The sequence below is a fragment of the Eumetopias jubatus genome, unplaced genomic scaffold (genome assembly GCF_037043125.1).
Source record: "Eumetopias jubatus isolate StellerSeaLion01/CBP00866 unplaced genomic scaffold, mEumJub1_p1.0 scaffold_2, whole genome shotgun sequence".
In the NCBI taxonomy this organism is placed as follows: domain Eukaryota; kingdom Metazoa; phylum Chordata; class Mammalia; order Carnivora; family Otariidae; genus Eumetopias; species Eumetopias jubatus.
In genome coordinates, this window is record NW_028274808.1 from 15,666,082 (window position 1) to 15,689,267 (window position 23,186).

General features: G+C 44.4%; 1 long non-coding RNA gene across 1 annotated transcript in view; it reads right to left on the reverse strand.

The window, feature by feature from the left end:
* Nucleotides 1–23,186, reverse strand: part of LOC114206184 (uncharacterized) — a 33,216-nt gene that overhangs the window by 3,700 nt on the left and 6,330 nt on the right. Inside the window, exon 2 of the long non-coding RNA XR_003608573.2 lies at nt 892–973. This is a non-coding gene — a long non-coding RNA (uncharacterized LOC114206184). The remainder of the gene's footprint in view (nt 1–891; nt 974–23,186) is intronic.

Sequence of the window (23,186 nt, forward strand, 5' to 3'; positions counted from 1 at the left end):
CTAAACACAACATTGAACCACTTAACTGAAGTGTTCGTCATGGAATGGGATAGGAACTCTCTAATGCACAGAAAATTTTGAATGTCCTGAATTAGAAAATACACCACTCAAATCTTCAGCGTACGATTAGCAAACTGCCTTCCAGACACTAGGGTCATACTGAACTCCTACCACCTAGAAGCTTTAAAGCATTTCTCAGTTCCTCAAGTTTCTAGGCTCAGAAAAACCTCAGGATTTTTTCTCTTACCTGCCAGTGGTCCGCTTTCTGAATTCTGAAGATGAGCCAGTTCACAATAACTCACAACAGGAAAGTCCATCCATGTCAAAGAAGCCCACGTGTGCCCAGATGGACTGTAACACCAATTTTAATTTTCAGACTAAAACAAGATAATCATCTCCAGGGACAGAGCCCAGCCATTTGTCCTAGACACTCATGTGCATGATGTGGGACCCTCGCGGTTCCGTTAGAAATGTAATTCTGCCCCGGTGGGGCTCTCCAAGCTTTCATGTGAACAGAGGGCTGAAATGGCTATGGGCTTCTTAGCCCTGAAGAGCTTCCATCTGCTAATTCAGCTAAGCAAAGCAAAGCCCTATGCCCTCCTCCTTCTGGAAGGCATACTCTCCAGGGAGAGATAAATGGACTCATTAGAATAGAAGGAAATGGGCAGGATTTATGGGGTGGAGATTGGAGTTCCAGTTCCTTCTCTGCAACTTAATTCTCTACAGCTCACTTTCCTCACCTTTCTGCTCTCCCTAGCCCACGTGAGGCTCAAATGACCAAACACTGGCGAACAACTCCACTGGAAATTCTCATATGAAGTTGGTTAGTAACTAGCACTGAGAATGCACAGAAGTCTCTTGTGAGGTGACTTGTACTGATTCCGTACGTACCAGCTGGGCATACACATCCTCCTGAGACGTTCATTCTGTGTGTCTGCAGCATGGCTCTCAAGTCCGATCCGTGTTTCCAGGGCTAAAAGTCAGATTGAGAAATGGTGCATAAACAAAATGTGGTGTGTACACATGCAATGGAATATTATTCAGTCATAAAAAGGAAATAAGTTCTGACCCATGGGACAACATAGAGGAACCTAGAAAACCTGATGCCAAGTGAAAGAAGCCAGTCACAAAAGGACAAAAAGTGTATGATTCCGCACGCTTGAAGGACCTGGAAGAGGCAAATTCTTAGAGACCAGAAGTAGATCAGAGATGACCAGGGGCTAATAGGTGGAGGAATGAGGAGTCACCTTTTCATGGGTACAGAAATGATGACAAAGGAGCCTTAGAAATAGTGGTGATGGTTATACGACCTTGTGAATGTATTTAATGCCACTGTATTGTAAACTTAACAGTGGTTAAAATGGTACATTGTATGTGTATTTTACCATGATAAAAAAAATACAAAAATAAAAATAAATAAGAGGTTGGATGCCTTGGGCCATCGCGTTCCACTTAGGGCCCTTTGGCTAAAAGAAAGACAAGACCATGCTTCCAAAGCTTTTCTATCACTGATCATTTGCAAACTTCCTCTTTTAGTTGGACATCCCCTCCCTGATCATTCCTGCTGACCTTACTCTCAGCTTCTAGTCTCACAGACTGCGGAATGAGTTTGTTCGAAGCCCTCATTTTTGGTTTTAATCAAAATTTTTAAATGATCTTGAGAGCAAAATTGTTATTTAAAGTAAACGGGGGTGGGGTGGGGGGCTGGGTGGCACAGTCAGTCAAGTGACCAACTCTTGGTTTCCGCTCAGGTCATAATCTCAGCGTTGTAAGATCGAGCCCCGTGTCAGGCTCCATGCTCAGCATGGAGTCTGCTTGAGATTCTCTCTTCCTCTCCCTCTACCCCTCCCCCATGCTCTCTCTCTCAAATAAATAAATAAATGAATCTTTCTAAAAAAATTAAATAAAGTAAGCTAAACTACAACCGCAGCTTCAGGGAAACTTCCCTACACATGGTATCCATTCCATTCCTAGCCCGTCTGTGATCAGCCTACTTTTATTCTCCTTTTCTCATATTTCGGCAAGTAAGAATAAAATGGCTTTGCTTAAATATAACAACCTAGCCTCTCTTCTGATCTTGTTTACTTCCTTGTATTAGATGGTTTTCTAAAACTTGCCTGGAGGTCCCTCAAGCTGGCTCCGTAACTAGGGTGCTTAGAGAATGTCTGTGTTCCTTATAACCACTCGTATCAGATTTGCTTTTTAAGTTTCAGGAGGCAGAAAATCCCTTAAAGATTTTCTTTGTAAATAAAGACCTTTTAAATAGAGCTGATTATCCATTTCACATGAGATGGGGAAGCTTTACCCACGATTAGTGTGCATGGCTTGAAACTGACTCAAGGTCACCGGTTAACCCATGCTGAGAAGAGCCTAGTAGGATAAAAATGAAGCGAATGTGGAATGGGCTGTTAACAGCTGGTGATAGTTCCGTTTCGGCGTCAGACATTATTCCGGATGTTTCTGTGAGGGTGTTTTTGGATGTGATTGACATTTAAATGAGTGGACTTTGAGTAGATTGCCCTCTGTAACGTGAGTGGGCCTCCTCCAAAAAGTTGAAGGCCTCACTAGAACAAAAGCTGAACCCTCCCCTCCCTCGCCCAGAGGGAATTCTGCAGCCCACTGGGACTGGAACTACAGCAGTGGCTCCTTCCTGGGTCTCCAGGCTGCTGGCTCAGCCTGCAGATGTGGACTCGCCAGCCTCCATAATCCTGCGAGGTAATCCCTTCGGATACATTTCTTTCTATATATACACACACATACTTTTGGTTCTGCTTCTCTAGAGAATCCTGACTAATACACAGATCTAGGGAACAAGTCCTGAGTCCTCTGCTAAAATGTGCTCAATAATTTCAGCAAGTCAGTTAACCTGAGCGTGGATTTCTTCATCCAGAAAACAGAGATTTTTATATTACCTTGAAGGGGCTGGAGAGAATGTATACAAAGCACATGACATATTGTGAGTGCTAAACAAAGAGTAGCTTTTAAGAGGGAGCATTACAAACATGAAACTCAAGAAACCACTTCTCCTCCCCTTAAGGAGCTGATACCCTTGCCAGAGAGAGAAATAACAATGGAGGTGCTGTGTACCAATACCAAGCAGGTAATGCTACACATTCATGCTCTCGGGTCCGAAGAAAACCGAACACACCACCCTAAAAAAACGCCGCCTTGGCATGAGGACTGTTTTGAGCTAAAGGCAATTAGCTCTCTCCCCTCTCCCTGTCTAAAAGCAGGATGTAAATTTCCATTTATAAAGGTGTGTCCCTCTTCCTACCAAGAAGAGAACTCCCCCAGAGAACTCTTAGCACCTGCGATGACTCTTATCTGCATAACAAATCTTACTAAACAGCCCTATTTACTTTTCCTTCCCTTAACTTCCCATCAATTACCAACAGATGCCCCCAACCCCTTTCCCTTTGTCTAGCCTAAAATGGTATATATGCCCCAAATACTAACACTCCCTCCTTGGGTCACATTTCTTTGTGAACCCCAATGCATCTTTACATAATTAAATCTGTTTCTTTTTTTCTTGTTCATCTGTCTTTTGCCAACTTAATTCACTGGTCCTCCAGCTACTGAGTATAGGAGGGTAGAGAAAAAGGTTTACCTTCCCTACGGTATCATTAAAAATATAGGAGACCTTGCGATTAAGGCTTGGCCCACTCTGAACCAATATTCCCCATCTCCAATCTCAAACCTATTCTTCTCCTCTTGAATTGATGGTATATTGACCTAGAGAAAATGAAGACAAAGATATTTGGGAGGGTAACACTGGCAGCTAATCGGGTAGAATAGCTGGGAAAGTAAGAGTAAAATGATCCGTAATTATGGGTGGATTATAGCCAGTTTATTTTTGTTAGATGTTGAAATTAGATCTGTTGCGTTATATATTCTCTGAGCTTCAGTTTTGCTCAACTATAAAATTCAGTTAGTGGTATGCAGTAGGAACACAGAAAAGCTGGAATCATTGAATAAGGGATAGAAGAATGGTTGACAGTCATGTCATCAAAAATTCTTTACCAAACCCTAGGCTAGGTGGTTCCAAGGCAAAGACCAGTGGAGTCAACAGAGAATTATATTTTATGTTTTTAAGTTTGTTTATTTATTTATTTAAGTAATCTCTGCACCCAACATGGGGCTCGAACCCATGACCCCAAGATCAAGAGTCCCATGCTCTTCGGACTGAGCCAGTCACGTGCCCTGAGAATATGTTTTAATGGGATGACAGGGTAAATGGAGAAAGGAGATGGATTCTGGAAAAACTGAAAGAATGTCAGAAATAATGGGGCGCCTGGGTGGCTCAGTCGTTAAGCGTCTGCCTTCGGCTCAGGTCATGATCCCGGGGTCCTTAGATAGAGCCCTCATCGGGCTCCCTGCTCCGCAGGAAGTCTGCTTCTGCCTCTCCCACTCCCCCTGCTTGCGTTCCCTCTCTCTCGCTGTGTCTCTCTCTGTCAAATAAATAAAATCTTAAAAAAAAAAAAAAGGAAGGAAGAATGTCAGAAATATTGGGAGCCTTCTGACTCTGAGGGTCTGTTCAAGTATTTAAACTTCAAAATACTTTCCCAACCTCATTTTTAGTGAAGGAAGTTATATTAAAGAGAGTAAGAGAGAAAACCAATGCCTCTGTGAACCAGAATAAATCTAGTTACTACAACACTGAGGGAGACCAGTTGGTCGAGGCAAAGGCACGTGGATACTCCTGGTGTCAGTGATCTAGAGCTGCTACGACTTGCTTTCCTGACCCTAAGATGATTCTGGGTGAGCCCATAAAATGAGATATTTTGTCAGACCTGAGTTCAACCATGTAGACCTCAGAGAATGTGTAACATACTGTTTGTGGGTCCAGCCGGTACCCAAGGAGGGGTCGGCCACGTGCATGCCTCTGTACACACAGCGCAGGGATTCTCTCTAAACTCCAGTTTACTGATGAACACAGAAGGGGCCATGGAAGCCTGAAGAATGTACGTCCCTCTTCTGCTCTTTTCCTGCACAGGTGCCAGTGTGTTAAAAGTGAAAGCAAAGAAGCAGCCTGTGTTTTGATTTGGTGCTGAACAAAACACTACTTGCACTCTGATTTCTGTCCGAAGAGTACAGACAAAGGGGTTCTACAAACTTAAAGAGGGGGAGGGGGATTCTCTATTACTCCCTTAATTCCTGACTGGAGCTCAGCTATCCCATTCTCACTACTGAGGGGTCTTCTTCACTGAGTCATACAGGGAACCTTCAGGCTGTCTCCAGAGGTAAGAGGAAGTTGGTGTAATTCATGTGATAAAAATTTAATACATATCAATTCTTTATGTTTATTGCTCTTAGTTTCTCAGGAAAAAAAATGATAAGGTCCCCACCCTCAAAGATCTTACAACTGGGAGTCAAACATAAAAATGAACTAAGGCTAGGGACGTCTAGGTGGCTCAGTTGGTTGTGTCTTCCTTCAGCTCAGCTCATGATCCCGGGGTCCTGGGATCGAGTCCCGCTTCCGGCCCCCTGCTCAGCAGGGAGCCTGCTTCTCCCTCTGCCTGCTGCTCCCCCTGTTGTGCTCTCTCTCTCTCTCTCTGTCTGACAAATAAATAAATAAACATCTTAAAAATAAGTCTCTACACAGAGTACACTGACATTGTTGATTTTAAGGCAAGACTGAGCACACTAACCTTTATTGAGGATCTACTATGTTCCAGGTACTGGCATAGGAACTTTCATTTACCCCTCTGATTAAGCTGCCCTAGCTCACCGGCTAGGCGAGAGATGCTAATCTGCATTTTACTAAAGAAAGCTCCAGGTAAGAATGGTTAAGGAACTAAATAAGTGTCCTTTGACCCAGAGTTTTGATAAAAAACCCAGGAATCATTCTACTACATCGAACCTAATGATAAGTATCACGAGTTTTAATGAAAGAATGATCACTGTATTTTGATGAGTCCAAAAAAACACAATCTCCTTGGCTTCCCTGAACAGCACCGCTCCCAGCTGAACAAGCACAAGGCCTTATAAGTACAACTCGCCTGCATTCCATTGGCATAAATTCCCATCAGACAGCCCTCTCCCTTCCCTGTTCCCATCGTCTGGCTTTTAAAGAGGTAACTGCCCTCCTAAGGAAACTTTTTTTTTTTTTTTTTTTTTGCCACTAACAGCGAGCAAAGGCCCTTTCTGAAAACTTTGCTGTCCAGTAACACCTCTGTGGAATCATTCAACACGTGAGAATTTTGTGTGACTGTATAATCATGTTGGTTTTGTTTTCAGAGTGGCCACAAAGCTAAGTTCAAGGCCAAGAGTGAAAAAAAGTTAAACTGAGGATATGACTTTTCCTTGTAGTGACGTGGAACTATCAGCTTTCTCCGCTGTTTTGAGGTGTGTGTACCCTTGCACATTCCATGTACATATCAGAAACCTGGGAGTCTCACACTGACAAGTTAATGAAGACAATGACTTGGCTATTCTAAACGCCATGCAGATAGTGTCCAAAAGAGCTCATCCCGCAATCATGCTTTGGCTCTCAGTTGATCATTTCATTAACGTGAAGATTAGACAGGAAATACTGTTTTTAGAGAGTCTGGAATTTTAATAAGTCTAAAGACTCCTGATGGTCTTATTTTACTTGCAGGGTTCCCAAAAGGAATTTCACAGTGTACTTAACGACCAGAAGTAAGCATTTTCTTACTTGGCAAAACAAAAGTTGAACAACACAGACATATAGTCACACACTGGTATACGTGTGTGACCAAGATGTGACATTGGGAGCCAAGAGAGAAGCACCCCCCCAGCCTGGGCGGTGGCACCTACAAATATGAAAAGGACAAACAAATAAAATAACTGACTCGGTGTAAAAATAAGTTGGAGTGGGGGAGGTTTTCTGTGCCTTTTGAAATTCTGTAAAGAGAACGTTGGCCTCCGACCAGAGGGGACAAACGGCAGCCTTTATGGGGCTTTTGCGGGCTGCAGGACATCAGCCTGGTCTTTAGTACCATTCAAAAAGCTGAAACTGATTCATCCACACCTATTAACATATAAACAGGAACACAAGCATTAAAAAAAAAAAAAAAAAAATGGTTCCTGGAGGTGGCAGCGTACTCTTTTCACTCACCCCCTAGCTCAGTACCATTTAGTTAGTTTTATGAGCCCCTCTAATAAATGAGCTGAGGTGGTTTACCATAAAAGGGTTTAACGGTGAAGAGCCATTATGCAGGTTCATAGAAATATAAGAACACCTGCTACAGCAGAGGTCCCTAACAATACATGCTGGCTTTATTCGAGCCCGAGAGCTTCGGGGAACTTGTTAAAACTGAGGGACACGAAACTTCAGATGTGGGCCTATGTGCCTGCACGAGTAGGTGAGGGCTCTCGTTCTCTCAACTTCATTACCAGGTGTTTTGTTACAATGCAAGCAAGTCTCGGGCCGAATTCAGCTGTAAAATAAACATTTGGAAGCCAGCAGGCGCAAAAAAGTTGTACAACCAGTTCTGTAAACTCAATGAAGTACAGTTCTCCGTCCTACTGGCTCTCTGACAAATTCCTTGCATAACAGACTCGCTGAAGGCAGATGTGACAACATTCTAACAGCAAGATTTAGCCCAGTGTCTAGTCAATCAGGTGGGAGAAACTTCCGACAAGCTCTGGATACATGTCTGTTTCAAACCCTAAGACAGAGACAGCATTCGGAAGGAGTTTCATTAATACCCTGCTTAAGTAAGGTCAGGAGTGTCTGATAGAGTATTTTCAACCAACTTACATACTTTGAACAGCTTCAATGCGGCCAATGAACATTACTTCTAAGATCCATTATGCTAAATAACAAAGCAGTTGGTTCTTACAGGGATCGAAGAGCGGGGACGTGCTTATAGTTGCCTCTAGAGAAAGAGCATCCTGATAACCTTTCAAATTCCAACAATCCTTCCCCGAAGTGTGTATTCATCCTCGAGTAGAGTCCTTCAACATTACCTGCACCTTAAAAACCCAGAGACTGATTCCACACTGCCTATGCTGAGGTTTTTGGAAGTTCATTGCGGACACTATAGCATTTGTAAATTAGGGCATTTTATTGTTTCTAGTCAGAGCCCAGACAGGGACAGGGGCTACAGGTTTGGGATCTAAACTTAAGAGAGTCTTATCTTTCTTCTTGCCATGGTCTGGAGTCTTGGGCAGAATCTGCCCAGAGACAAATAGGCCTGTCTCCTCACTCCTGCTCCTCGGACCAACCCAATTTAGAAGGTGATGGTAACCAGGCTTAGAGCTTGGTTCCTTCACAGGCTCATCAGTGCAATTAGGCCACAGAAGTGATTTTTTTGCCTCAAGCAATTTATTTGAATTTCAACATTTTCTTTCCGCAACTCTCAACATGGCCTGATGTTTTTGATTTGCCAGGAAAGTACCAGAATATCAGCCCCGTTAACACCAGCCAAAACACCCTCATAAATACCACACTGGGGGGGGCCTTAGGCAAAGATGCTCTTCTTGACCACAGTTTAGCCAGGCCCCTCTGAGCCCACTTTCTGACTGGGCCTCAGCATTGGGCCCTGCCTTTGGCCCCCCCAGACCATTTATAGCAAAAACTCTGCTAAGAAGCTTTAGTGAGATTTCCCCCACCCTTGATATCTGACCACCGTGGCCAGCCTTCAGCAAATTCCTAAGTCAAGTTAGCAAGCATTCCCCCCACCCTTGGTGTCTCCTCTTAGCAATTTTTTATCTACCAACCCTTCAAACCCCCATTCAATTCCTTGGCTATAAATTTCCAGCTGTGTGTTCAGAGTTGGGCCCCATCTCTCTCCCCTATTGTAACAGTCTTGACACCTATGACAATAGTCCTGAGTAAATCATCCTTACCATTTTAACAAGCGTCAGAATAATTTCTCCTTTAACAGTGATGGTACTATGACTCAGGATCGGATTCCCCATTGGACCCCTGGGCCTCTCACGCAGGACCCCAAGTGCACATGTTTGAATCTTTTGTCTTCACTCCTGACTCACTGATTGAGGACCCACTGGTGAGTCCAACTCAGCCAGTACTCCTGATGGCAGTCCACTGAATCATGGTAAGGACAGACTTTTGATTCTTAAGATTCTGAATGTACTCTCCAAGGCTGGGCTAGTCTCAGGCTTCTTGGTTTGAAAGGTACCTTCTGGCTAGGTACCATTCTTCCCTGGCTCCTTGTTTCCAACGCAGATACACTCCCTTAACTGCTGGGCTGGAAGCCCTTCCCAGTTCTTTCTTTCTAGTGGGGATTCACTCCCTGATGCTTGGCCTAGAAATTTTTTCCTGGCTCTTTGTGCCTCTTCGTTCTGTTTGATCCTGCTTTTTCTATAGGAACTTCTCAGTCGGCTGAATCCTTCTTCTTTTTTTTTTTTTTTAAAGATTTTATTTATTTATTCATGAGAGACAGAGAGAGAAAGAGAGAGAGAGAGAGAGTGAGAGAGAGGCAGAGGGAGAAGCAGGCTCCCAAGGAGCAGGGAGCCCGATGCGGGACTCGATCCCAGGACCCCGGGACCATGACCCGAGCTGAAGGCAGACACTTAACCATCTGAGCCACCCAGGCGCCCGGCTGAATCCTTCTTAAATCCCTCCCGACTATATGCTCCTTCACTACCATGCTACTTCTCTCCCCTTTACTTCTTATTGACATGATTTCACTCAGGAGAATTTGGAACCTTGGTGGCTTCTCTAGACTGACTCATCTAAGACCTCTCCTTTCCCGTCACTTCCATTCCTCCTTCCTTCTTTTACCACTTTCGATCTTCCCTTCAGCGCCCTTGAATCCTTTCCTATGTCCCTCTCTAAGCCCCCAACCTCCTCCATCCTTCTTTCCACTCTGTCAGACCTTCCCCTTCCCACTCCAGCCCCTCAGCACCCAGTCACTTGCACTTTAGAACCCCTGTCGCCCATCGGGGCTCTCAAGGAACTTAAGGACCCCCCCTGCAAAAGCAACTACATATCAGGGCAAAAGAAAATCTTCCAAGTTTCCTCCACAAATATTGGTGGAAAGCCTTAGCCCTCATATTAAACAGGTAACTTTAACTTTTTCCATCTGCCAGAAACATAATTCAGATTAAAAAAAATCTATAAAGTAGATCAAAGATGAAGAGCCAACTATTTATATAAACCAGTGAGTTTAGAATTACTGCATTTACCTGACTCGTGTCTAAGGTTTTAGAATGAAAACTGCAAGCTCTCCATTTGTATTTTTTCATATATATATATATATATATATATATATATATATATATGCCTCTGTATGTATACGTGGTATTTTTCTACCTCTGGATGGCATTACCAAATTATTTATAAAATCCTGTGAAGGAGCTTTCTTCAAATTAGCTTAAAGCTTTTTTTTAAAGTGCTTATATCATTTAAATATTCCTAAAACTCTCAGAAATATAGAAACTAATCCAAATGTTTTTCAGGTTCATGTGATTTGAATAAATCTTTGATAAACAAGACTAGTTTGATATTACTGGTTTAGTAAAAACAAGTATGCCTTCTGGACTGTCAGCATTAAGTATGATATATTTTCATTCTACTTGGGTGTACTAATCAAATTAGGTAGTGTTATAGCTACAAATGGTTAATATTATAAAAATTATAAATTCAATGTAAGAACAAATGTACAAGTAAAGATGCAGTAAAAATGAATTGCTTAGTATCCATTACTTCATATATATCAGCAACAGCTGTAAAACAAAACAGAAACCAACATATGTGACTGATTTTGTTTATACTTCAATTTTGCTAAATTCATCTATTACTCCTAGTAGGTTTTTTTTGTGTGGATTCCATTGGGCTATGCTGAGAATGTTGTCTATAAATACAGTTTTACTTCCTTTACAATCTAGATGATTTTTTTTAACTGCACTGTCTTGATACAGTACAACATACATTACAGTGATGAGTAGAAGTGATGAGAACAGATATGCCTACTGTTCTGGGTCTTTGGAAGAGAAATTTAGTCTTTTATCCATTGTCTGTGGTATCAGTTTTAGCTCTTCTGTAGATTCCTTTTATTAGATTGAGGACATGTTTATTCCTAGTTTGCTAGGAGTTTCAGGAGCTTTTTGTTTCTTGTTTTACTAAGAATGGATGTTGCATTTCTACATACTAACAGCAAACCATTGAAATTGAAATTACAAGAAAAACACCTTTAAAATAGGATCAGAAATATTAAATACTTAAGAATAAATCTGACAAAACTCCAAAAGATCTGTCCACTGAAAACAATAAAATGTTGCTGAGAGAAGGGCATCTGGGTGGTTCAGTTGGTTGAGTGTCCAACTCTTGGTTTCAGTTCAGGTCACGATCTCAGGGTCCTGAGATTGAGCCCCACTTTGGGTTCTGTGCTCAGTGGGGAGTCTGCTTGAGATTCTCTCTCACCCTCTCCCTTTGCCCCTCCCCCCTTCATTTTCTCTCTCTCTCTCAAATAAATAAATAAATCTTTAAGATATTGATGAGAGAAATTAAAGAAACTCTTAACAGAGATATACCATGTTCATGGAAAGAACAGCCAACATTATTGAGAGTTCTCTCCAAAATTGGCCTCTAGATCCAGTGAAATTCCAATCAAAATCTCAGCAGGTTTGTATGTGTATGGAAATTAATGAGCTGATTCTAAAATTTGTATGGAAATGTGAAAGACCTAGAATAGTCAAAACAAGTTTTAAAACAAACAGCTGAACTTAAAAAGAAGAGGACTAATAGGAGTAGATCACAAACTTACTATAAAGCTACAGTCATCAAGATAGTACAATTTTGGCATGAAGATAGACAAATAGATTGAAGGAGCAGAAGAGCAAGTTGAGACGGGACAGGGGACCCACACATATATAGAGAATCAATATTTTACAAAGATGCAAAAGCAAGTAGATGGAGAATGAGTCTTTTCCATTTTTCTACTGTTTTCTAAATGATGCCAGCATGATTGATAATCCATATGCAAAAAGAAGCTCAAGCCATACCTTGCACAATATATAAAAGCTAACTCAAAGTGGATCTAAATGTAAAACCTAAAACTGTAAAACTTCTAGAAGGAAATCTTTGTGATCTTGGGTTAGATCTCTTAGATAAACTACCATAAATGTGATTCATTAAAAACATAAGTTGATAAATTTAAATTCATCAAAATTTAAAACATCTGCTCTTTTAAAGATGCTATGAAACCAAGCAAGTCACAGGCTAGAAGAAAATATTTTCAAAGCACTTATCTGAGAAAGGGCTTATATCCAGAACATATAAAGAATTCTCAAAATTCAATAATAAGAATACAAATGCAATTTTTAAATGGGCCAAATATTTTAACAGATTCTTCACCAAAGAAGATAAATACATAATTATATGAAAATATGCTCAACAAGATTTGTCATTAGAGTAATGTAAATTAAAACCACAATGAGATACCATTGCACCTTATTAGAATGGTCAGAATCTAAAAGACTGAACGCAACAAGTTTTGCGAGAATGTGGAGGAATCGGAACCCTCATATACCGCTAGTGGGAGTGTAAAATCATACTATTTTGGGAAACAGTTCAGCAGTCTCTTAAATATTTAAATATGTACCTATTATACGATCCAGCCATTCCACTCCTAGATATTTACCTCAGAGAAATGGAAGCATATGTCCATACAAAGACTAGTCCATGAATGTTCATGGCAGCTTTATTTGCAATAGCCCAAAATAAGAAACAACCCAAACGTCCTTCAACAAATCAACAGATAAACACACTGTGGTATATACAGGCCTTAAAGTCTTACTCAGCAATATAAAGGAAACTATTGATCTATGACAGCACAGATGAGTCTCAAAATTATGCTGAGTAAAAGAAACTGGAGAAAGAAATGCAGAATGTGTGATTTCACTTATGTAAAATTATGGAGAGTGAAAACCCATCTATGATGGCAGAAAGCAGATCGGGGTTCCTTGGTGTGGGCTGGAGACATGGGAGAGGACTTACAACAGGGTACAAGGAAATGAAACTTCTGGTAGAGATGGATGTTCACCATCTCAGTTGTGGTGATGGCTTTGTGGGTGTATATGTATGACAAAACCTCTTGAATTGTACACTTTAAAGATTTAATTTATTCAGTTATCAGAGAGAGAGCATGAGCAGGGGGAGCGGCAGACAGAGGGAGAGGGAGAAGCAGGCTCCCCGCGGAGCAGGGAGCCCAACATGGGGCTCAATTCCAGGACCCCGAGATCATGACCTGAGCCAAAAGCAGATGCTTAACCAGCTGAGCCACCCAGGCGTCCCACAAATTGTACACTTTAAACATGTGCATCAAATATTGTACATGTTATTGTATATCAATTACACTTCAATAAATCAAAAAAAAAAAATCCACCACTTTGTGCTCAACACACCACTTCTCCAGTTTAAAAAGCCCCTTCTGGGGTTACTACCTCCTGGTCATTGGGTGAGAGACCCAATATTGATGTCATGTTACAGCTCACAGTGGGATCATTGGCCCTTCTAAGCTACACGCCTGTTGAGAAAGGCCAGGCATCTTCACGATGCTCAGATGAGTGAGGAAAATGGATTAGAAGGAGTTGGAGAGACAACATGGATAAGTGGAAGGTAGATGGGACAGATGTGGGTTCAAGTTGTAGTGCTGCTACTCACAGCAGTGTGACTTAGAGCTAGCGTCTTAATTTGTCACAGTATATCAGTTTGGGGGTACTTGGTCACAAGCATCAGAAACTGATTCAGGCTAAAATGTGGAATGGATAAGAACCAGCATCTCCAAAGCATCTTGATAGCAGAAACCAGGTCTCAATAGTTACACCCAGAATTTTCCTCCCTCTGGTCACGAATCAAATTCCAGAGACAGAGCATCCAAGTGGGCCAGTCCAAGCCACATGCCTGCCCCTTGACCAGGGGAGGGACAAGCATCCTATTGGCAAGTACAACAAAAGGGGTTTGGGATGCTATCAGCAAATGAAGGCAGGATGGATGCTTGGTGCAAAAAACAACAAAGGGCACTTTATCAGTTATATGTTGCTGCCTATAGGTTTAGTGGCTAAGAAAACAATGACTTCTTATCTCTCATAAGTCTGTGGGTTAGCTGGCTGCTTCCTCATCTAGTTGCACCTGGCTTGCTCAGGCAGCTGCCTTCAGTGAAAGGCAACTTGTTGGAAGGGCCAAGATGGCCACACTCCCATGCAGAAAGTGGGTACTGGCCGTAAGCTGGTGCATCTTGTTCCTTCCTCACATGGCCTTGCATCCTCCATCAGGGCCAGACATGCTGCATTTATAGACATTACAGGACAGTGGTCCAAATGAATGAAGGCAGAGCCTGCAAGACCTCTTGAGCCTGGGCTCTGGAACTCACATGCATGTCTCTTCTGGTACATTCTCTAGGCCGAGTAGGTCGCAAGAGGCATCACAAATTCTGGGGAGTGAAGAAATAAACTAGGCTGCTGCATGGCAGGGATGGCTAGGTCACATGGTGAAGAGTCTGCATCCTAGAGAGGGATATGTAGCCACTAAACAATCAACCAGTGCCATTAAAAATATTTAATTTTCCTCATTATGAGTTAAATTTCTAAAATCTAGAGTTATTGTGATAATTAAATAAAATAACATATTTGACGGGCCTCACATCTAAAAAACACTTGGTGAAAGCATACCTATTATTAATGTCATTGAAGACTGAGATTATAGACAGGCCTCCCTCAAGGAAAATTTCTTGTTTTAAAATACTTGTTGTGCTAACTTCTTTTCCTTGGTGGAGGCTGCAGGACATCTGACGAAGAACTGAGTTTTGTTGTTGTATTTTCAGGGTAAAATCTTGCTTATCCCTTCATTTGTGTAAACTCCAAAATTCAAGTGGAGCAGGGGATTAAACACATTGAAATTTTACTTTGATTTGCCTTCATTTTTTTTTTAAAGATTTTACTTATTTATTTGAGAGAGAACGTAGAGAGAGAGAGAGCAAGAGGGAGAAGCAGACTCCCCGATGAGCAGGGAGCCCCATGCAGGGCTTGATCCCAGGACCCTGAGATCATGACCTGAGCCAAAGGCAGACGCTTAACCATCTGAGCCACCCAGGTGCCCCAATTTGCCTTCAATTTTTGGGTTTAGTTTATATGTGTATGTATTGGTCAGTGTCCAGTCAGAAGAAACTACTATAGGAATTTTAAATAGAGGAGAGCTAACAAAATGTGAAGGGCTGGAGGAGGAAAAAAGGAAGCTGAGATCATTCAGAGATGATCCAGAATCCACAACCGCTCTGTGGCTGAGACTGCTGGTATACCCGCGGCTCCACTACTCTCCTTTGACCGTCTTTCAGGAAGCTGGAGGGGGGCTGAACTCCCACCCATGGTTGCCCGTCCCTGCGCCAGAGCCAGAGTTTGGGAATGCTGTGCAGCAGGAGCACCCTCTGCCCCCAATGCTATTGAAATTCCACCACCTGAGAGCGAACCCACATTCACCTGCTGCTGCCGCTGCCTCCGCCCAAGCCTTCAGCAGAAGTAGGAGAAAAATGGGCTTCTCCCTCCACCTACCTTGCCGTCTCCCACCAGTGCCTCCCAATGGGTAGAACCTAAGTGGAAGCCAGCTGGCTGGGGATGTGTAGTTCCCAGGCTTCCAGCCCCTCCAGAGAAGGAAGGACAGGCAGGGTGGGAACAGAGCTGAGAGCCAACAAATAGCAAGCAGCACCGTGTATGATTTATACACAGATGTTTCACGTAGCACTGCTGTGTGCCCCCCAGATGCTTTCTAGTCGGCTCTGTCTGAAGCAAAGAGAACATATGTTGAATGTCTCAAAACTTTTGTAGAACACTATCATGCCACATTTAAGCATCTGATAATCAAACCCCTCTGCCTCACGGCCATTTACTCCTTTCCTCCTTGGGTTTTGGCCAGGGATATGTAAGTAAAGTAAAGTAAAACTTGGCATTTCACACTCCACTGTGCAAAATACCAGTGAAATCTTTCTATTCTCCTGACTCGTATCCATTTGAAAGTGTCTCATTAAAGTCGTGTGGAGAAGCTTCTGCAAAGGGATAGCAGATTCCTTATTTTCCCTTCAATGGGCCCAAACGGTGCTCCTGGTTTTCTCCTCAGAAGTGTCTATAATCTTTAATCAGTGACTGCACATGAAGGATAATAGAATACGCCACCCCAAAATAGGACTTTAGGAGTTTAGGCATGTCAGCCCCAAATATGCTGCTTTGGTGTATTGACTATTTTGAGCTGTGTAGGCAAATGTAGGGAAAGGCTTTCTCTGAACTCCCCTCATCTACCTAAAGACAGATCCTCCAAAAGGAACTCAGTTGTCGTAAATCTCCTCCCAGGAGCATCATCAACCAGGGAGAACTGACTCTTGTCACAGACAGGGGGCCTAGAAGTCAATCCCACAGCCGGACAAACTTTGTCACAAACTATCATACCTCCCATCTGTTCTTTCAAGGGCCCATTTGTCTTTCCTAAAAATCATTTCCTCTCTCCTGAGAGGCCTACATTTCCTTCCCCTTTCTCCATTAAGATGGCTTTTAAAACAGGTCACCTGAGTGGCTCAGTCAGTTGGGTATCTGCCTTCCACTCAGGTCATGATCCCAGGGTCCTGGGATTGAGTTCCGAGTAGGGCTCCCTCCTCCACAGGGAGTCTGCTTCTCCCTCTGCCCCTTCCCCCACTCGTTCTCTCTCTCAAATAAATAAATAAAATCTTTAAAAAAAAGATGGCTTTTAAACCTGAATTCTAAGTCACTTCTTTGAGTTACTCGTTTGTTCCTGGGCATATCCCACATATACAAGAGGTAGACATGTTAATAAAAATCCGTTTTTCTCTTGTTAATCTGTCTTTGATTACAGAGGTCTCAGCTAAGAACTCAGAAGGATAGAGGGAAATTGTTCTTCTTCCCCTACGCATGTGAAGTCTACTAGATCCACAGTGAGGCTAGTAAACTAGCAGTAACTGCCCTTTATGAAACAAGGTCATTTCCCCTTGACACCTGAGCACTGAGTTCTTTAGACTGTTCTCGGATTTTCTCTTAGGGTTCTTGAGCCTGAGTTTTCCTTCATGGTCTCGAATCATGCTTCAGTCGGCAAGACAAGCTCTGGAGAGGGGCAGGGGTGGGACAAGTGTGATAGGGCAGAGCCGCTCTTGACAGATGAGGCTTGATCAGGGCACAGGGGAAACTCTATCCGGAACTGGCTTCTCAGGTAAAATCAGGTCACGCTCAACAGTGAAGGCAGTTGTAAAAATGGAAAGTGAAGCAAGGCCTGTTTTGGAAGTGACAGTCCCCTGGAACCTCAAAGCAGCTTCCATACCTGGCTGAGGTACCCGATGGGGCTCCCGCAAAGGCAATGACAGGGTACAGCTGCATGTGGGGGGCGGGGGGGACTCGGGGTGCGGGGATGGCATATTCAAAAGAGGTTTAAAGATGGCAGCCAGCTGTATCGCTTTCCCTTTTCAATCCTGATGACAACGTGATGACATCATCTCCTCTCTAGGAAGAAGGAAGCTGGGGGCACTGCACGTCTGGAAAGTGACATAGCCAGACTCAATGGCCTATCCATTCCACCCACACATGAGTGAGAACAGATCCCTGTGAGTGGCTGCCCCAAGGGGGCCAAGGGACAAACCTCCACTGAGCATCTGTCCCGTGCCAGGCACCGCGCCGTGTTTGACACACGTGATCTACTTTAGTCTTCCTCAGTACCCTGAGTGGTAGGTCTCGGTGCGCCCATTTTACAGGGAAGGAACATAGAGCCTAACATTGTAACTGCGCACAGACAGAGGAGTCGAACCCAAGTCTTACTTCCTCCAAAGCCATATTGTTTCCACGACAACAGCCTCTCCATTTTGAGAGAGTGCTGTGCGGAATTGCACAGGAGCTGGATGACTGGACTGGACAGAAGCATGTAGCAACAGAGAGGAGAGGGGGAGAGCCCAGGCTGCAAAGGCCGTGCATTCGTCACTGATCCCCTACTCCTCATGTCTCCCCTTCCCTGCCTGTGGCTCTCCGAGGTGCAGACCAGCCGGAGCCACGTCCTTTTATTTTTTTCCGGAACCCACGGTGGGCCCCTTCTCTTCCATGTCGGCTGCCTACATCCCAATCCACCAGCCCTGGGGTGAGGCCTTTCATTCCACCCTGGGTCCTCTCTTTGCAAAAGGTTGTAAATACAGCTGGGCAGGGCCTGGGGCCTGCTCTTTAATTGCTATCCCTAAAGACCCATTACATCACCATGCACCCAGGGGATGGTCTCGAAATATCTTCTGACCAACTGAAAAAACACATTAACCTTAACAACAACAAAAAAAACCCTCAGCATTTTAGGAAAAGCATAGCCACTAACGTCAGCTTCGTGGGCTCACTTTGGGATTTGCAAGCAACATTTTGGACGACCGCAAAGCCTGAAGAAGTCAGTGGCATGGAACAAAATGAAAGAAGTAATCCAAAATACGTTACCATTTTCTAAAATCTCTTTCTTTTAAATTTGGTGTCATGGGACAGTATTTCCTGCCTAGGCAGCCCGGCACATCCTCACGCCACATACCCTGCTCCCCTCTGAAGAAGAACAAGAAGGAGAAAAAGGAAATCTTGTGCCTGGGAAATCACCGGCAAAAAAAATTCCTTCTCACCCAACACTTTGCCCTCCTAACCTAGTTCCGCACATGAGCTCAGAGGCCGAAGGCTCGACACAGTTAAGCCAAACAGAGCTCAGAAATAGAGAGGAGAGGGCAGGAACACGAGATGATCTGAGGACAGAGAACAAGCTCCTTTAGCCCAGTTTCCCACTCTTGGTGAATATTATTTAGAGAAAAATGTTTGAAACACCATTTTGATGAAAAACCATTCCCAGGGAAGCATCGAACCAGGGATTTCCTCTGGGCCAGGAGTTCGGTGCTGCTTCTGGTCTTTGCCACCCACCACATTTCCAGCAGGTGCGCAGACTACCACTTAGGGCGCTGGGGTTCTTCCATGTCACAGCGGCTACAAGGCAGAGACCATCCCGAGAATCGGAGAACAATATATCGCCAGCAACAATTTCTTAGGAGGTTTTAGAGACAGATTGCTTGGTTAACTCTCCGTGAAGTCCATAGTATTTTCAAAATGCTGCCTTCCTGCCTTCAATTTTACTTCCTCTTTCAGCTGTGGAACAGCAGATGCTGAGGCAGAAATGACCTCCCCACTGTTCGAGAGTCTTCAGCTCCAAATAGGAATGGATGGATGAATGGATGTGCTTGCTACTCGGTCTCTGGGCACGAGAGCCTGTGCTTGGAGGGGCTACATTGCTTCTCAGCACTGTCAGATTTCTGTCGACTCAAGAATCTGCCCAGAAATCTGGGGAAATGTCTCTGGTAGAGAGACACCAACTGTCCTTCCCCCAGCTTAGGCATTGGCCACAACATACAGGAAGGAAGTCACAGCTTAAAAATATAATTCACACGTCAGCATTTGGCCAACATTGAATTCTTAATCCGAAGTCTCATGGTGCCCCACGCTGAGATTTATCCAAAGTCATTGATAGTCGCATGGATGTTCAGACACCTCAGACCTGCTCCTCTGAGCTGGGACCTCCCTGGGAGGGCTGCCCCAGCAGAGCCAGCGGGGAGGCCCTTTGCTGAGAAAACCCTGACCATGGCTGGATTCAAGTCCTACGTCCAGACTCCCCCATGTGGCAGCCACGTCCATCTGCTTCGGGGTAAATTCCCCACCCAGGCTTTCTGACATGTCCTTGCATCTCCTCAAGTACCACTTAAGGAGGATTTTGGAACTTGCCTCCTAGACTCTCCAATGATAGATGCAACGGCTTGTCACTGACTCAGAGAAGCTTTTGTCAAAGTCTCTGCTCTTCTACAAAATTACCCCGGGTAAGTCTTCCCCTATGGAAACTGCCCACCTGATAGAGGTCCCACATGTGCTCTCTTCACACCCAGAGCCCACAGCAGCAAGGAGGAGATTTCAGTGTCTCCACACCAAGAGGAAGTGGGTTTTAATACCTTAAAGTCAATGAACTTCTCCAAACTGCCCTTCAGTAAACTGTTCCAACTTCTGATATGCATATCTATTTTCATGTTTTAGATCACTTCCTGGTAATAGCCAGGACTCACAGAGATAACTGTCTCCTTTTATAATACCTCAATTGGCCTCAACGCCTCCCCAAAGCCTGCTCCCTGATGGCAAGGCTCTGTTACCCAGAGGTCAGTGTGAGGCCAATGGGAGAGCCATCTGGCACCTAGGATGTGGGAAGTCATCATTTTAATCCATTGACCATCTGGGTCTATTAAGAAACCTGTGTTTGTAGCCTGGTGCTTCATTAGATAAATTATTTTTCTGAATGTAGACTCCAAATCACCCCTCCATACCAACGGAATTAAATCCGACACCTAGCCCCAGATATGCCTTCAAGTTATTGCTCTATGACTATTCACAGATGCAGACCCATAGCAACCCTTCTCCCTGCCTGGCTAATGTGAATCGTGTATTTATTTGCTGACCAAAGTTCTTTCTATCCTGGTTTGGCAGAGTCCTCGCCTGATCAGTGTTAGAAGTTGAACAAACAGCCTTATCTTTTGGCAGCAGTTTTTAAAAACATGCAAGGCCTTTGCTTTTTCCCTCCAGTGCCCCGCCATCCCCCCTCCATACTGTACTGTGCTAATGCCAACTCTCCACACTTCTCTAGATCATTGTCCTGGAATATGGTACGTGTTAAAAAACAAAACAAAACAACAACAACAACAAAAAACACCTGACAGTTTTGCTAAACCAGTGGGATGAGGGGAGTTCCGTAGATTATGGAGATCATTTCCCTGTGATGGTAATTGAAGGCCAAGGTCCGCTGTACTTCGTGCCCCTCATTTAGAACACCAAGACCAGTATCATTCTCACCATGCCAGCTTAACATCGGCTCCCTTGGAAGCAGGTGGGTGCGGCGGGACGATGATTTGCTGAACAAACTGGCAGGCAAGTATTTACACCTGCAGGCGCTGCTTCTCAGGCAGGCAGGGCTGAGGGCGCTGCACCCCCCGTGACTCTTCCCTCCTCTTGCTTGCAACAAGTCCCCATCTAAACCTAGTTTAGCCGACCCTCTTCTTAAAGCCTTCCAAAGAAGGACTGATAAATGCCCTTGGTAGAGCTCCTTACTGTGTAATTTAAATCCAGTTCACTTACACCTTCAATCTGTGCCTTCCCGGCCCTTACTAATCCATTTCGTGTATCTCATTTCTCATCGTTACTGCTTGAATCGGTGAGTGAAGAAGTTGCATATGCCTATCTCACAAGTCTCTTTCTGAATCTTGTGATCGGGACAGAGCAAGCGCCAGCTTCCATTTCCTTCATGCCCCCCCTCCCTGCAGGGCTTCCCTCTTAGCAAAAGTTCAGTGAACGTTGACTCTCTCTCGCTGGTTGTGCAGAAGAAAGGGGATTCCCATCCTCTGGGGAAGAATCACATTTACAAGTCCCCCACTGCCCTGCCTTCTTTTCCAGGTTCCTCAATCGTCCTGGTGGCTCTCCTTTGAATGCTCTTAAGGATTTATTTCTCCTCTGACCCGGCACGTTCTGCAGCCCAGATATCAAGGGATCACCCAGTTACTTCTGAGTGAACAGCAGGCAAACAGGCAGGAGAGATTCTGAAAAAGCTGTGATAAAAGCACGCTCTTTCGGAACAAAGGCCGAGGCCAAGCCTGAGTCCAGGGGCGCCAACAGGACCGGTGTAGCCACTGGCAAGGACAGGAGCACAACCAATGCCAAGGTCTTCCAGGGTGCACCCTGAGGAGGGACCCAATGGCCACACGGGGAGCTCAACAGCTGCATCTGGGGCACTTCCAGCTCTTTCCCAGCATGAGTGCCATCTTCCAATTTAGAGCATGAATTTGAAGGGTGAAGGGGGAAAAGAGGCACCGAGAGGGGTGTGGGCAGGGGGAGGAAGTGGGGGTGTGGGAATTGACCCCACAGGTCACGGAGGATGAGGAACAGACATGGGTAGAGATTCATCGTATGCATTAATACACAGGAGGTCCTCATATCTGTCAGTGGGGTACGTGTTTGAAGGCCACCACCCCATCCTACAGTGGCTTTGCTGGTGAGGCTTTTTCTTTCAAGATCCCTGTGATAGGCAGAGGCATTTGAAATCGTTTGAAGGACCTTGGCCGGAAAAGTTGGGAAAGCATGCATGTCCAGAACCCGCTGTTCTGTATTTTTATCTCCTCCAAGAGTTCCAGTGTCACAAAATCACAGGAGGCTGATTTGAAGGGGGAATTACAGGGGCGAGGCAGCTTGAAGGGTATGGGAGGCATCTGCTGTATATGTAAGGATGAGCACAGGGGTGGCACTGGCTCCTTGGGGCGAGCTCCTTGGTGCCTGCACTCTGATACCATGAGCAGCAGCCACGGGAATGGGAGGTCTGCTGGCTCTGGCCATCGTGACTGCACCAACCAGTGGTACCGGAGCCAAATATAGCTCACCAGGGACATGCCATGTTGGCTGGTGCCACCATTTTTCTTCACTCCACCTGGAAGTTAATCTCCATCATCTTACTCATGCTCAAGGCTCTGCTCCAGACCACCTCCAGCAGGAGGCCTTTCCCACCACTGCCACCCTTATTTGAACTCCTGGCACTCATTGCTTCTACCCATTACACAGGTCTGCTTTTCCTCAATTTTTCCAAGGAGATCAACATTTGGAAGCGATGATCAGCAAGGGTTTCAGGGTTAAATAGAAAGTTTTAGCTCTAAATGAAAACTTGAGGAAAAGAAAATCTGAATATCCTGCAGAAGTATCTTCCACTGGTGCAGGTAGGAGCTGGTTTCATAACTTCTAGAATTGGACTTTCCAATATGTCTGGGGAAGTTGAAGTGAAGATGAAGGATTTGCAAAGACATTTCCCCCAGTGCCTAAAAAGAAATGATCGGGGGCGCCTGGGTGGCTCAGTTGGTTAAGCTACTGCCTTAGGCTCAGGTCGAGATCCCAGGGTCCTGGGATCTAGCCCCTCATCGGGCTCCCTGCTCAGCAGGGAGTCTGCTTCTCCCCCTCCCCCTGCTCAGGCGCTCTCTCTCACTCACTCTCTCTCTTTCAAATAAATGAATAAAATCTTAAAAAAAAAGAAAAAGAAATGATTGACCAACAAAGCTATCTCAAGATTGTACTGTTCATTTTAATGAAGCAGGTCACTATCAGAAACAACTGCCCTATGAACATTCCATTCTCAAGGAGAAAGCACGAGCCTGGGATAGACTGACTGATGTAGATGCCATCCCAGTGGAGAT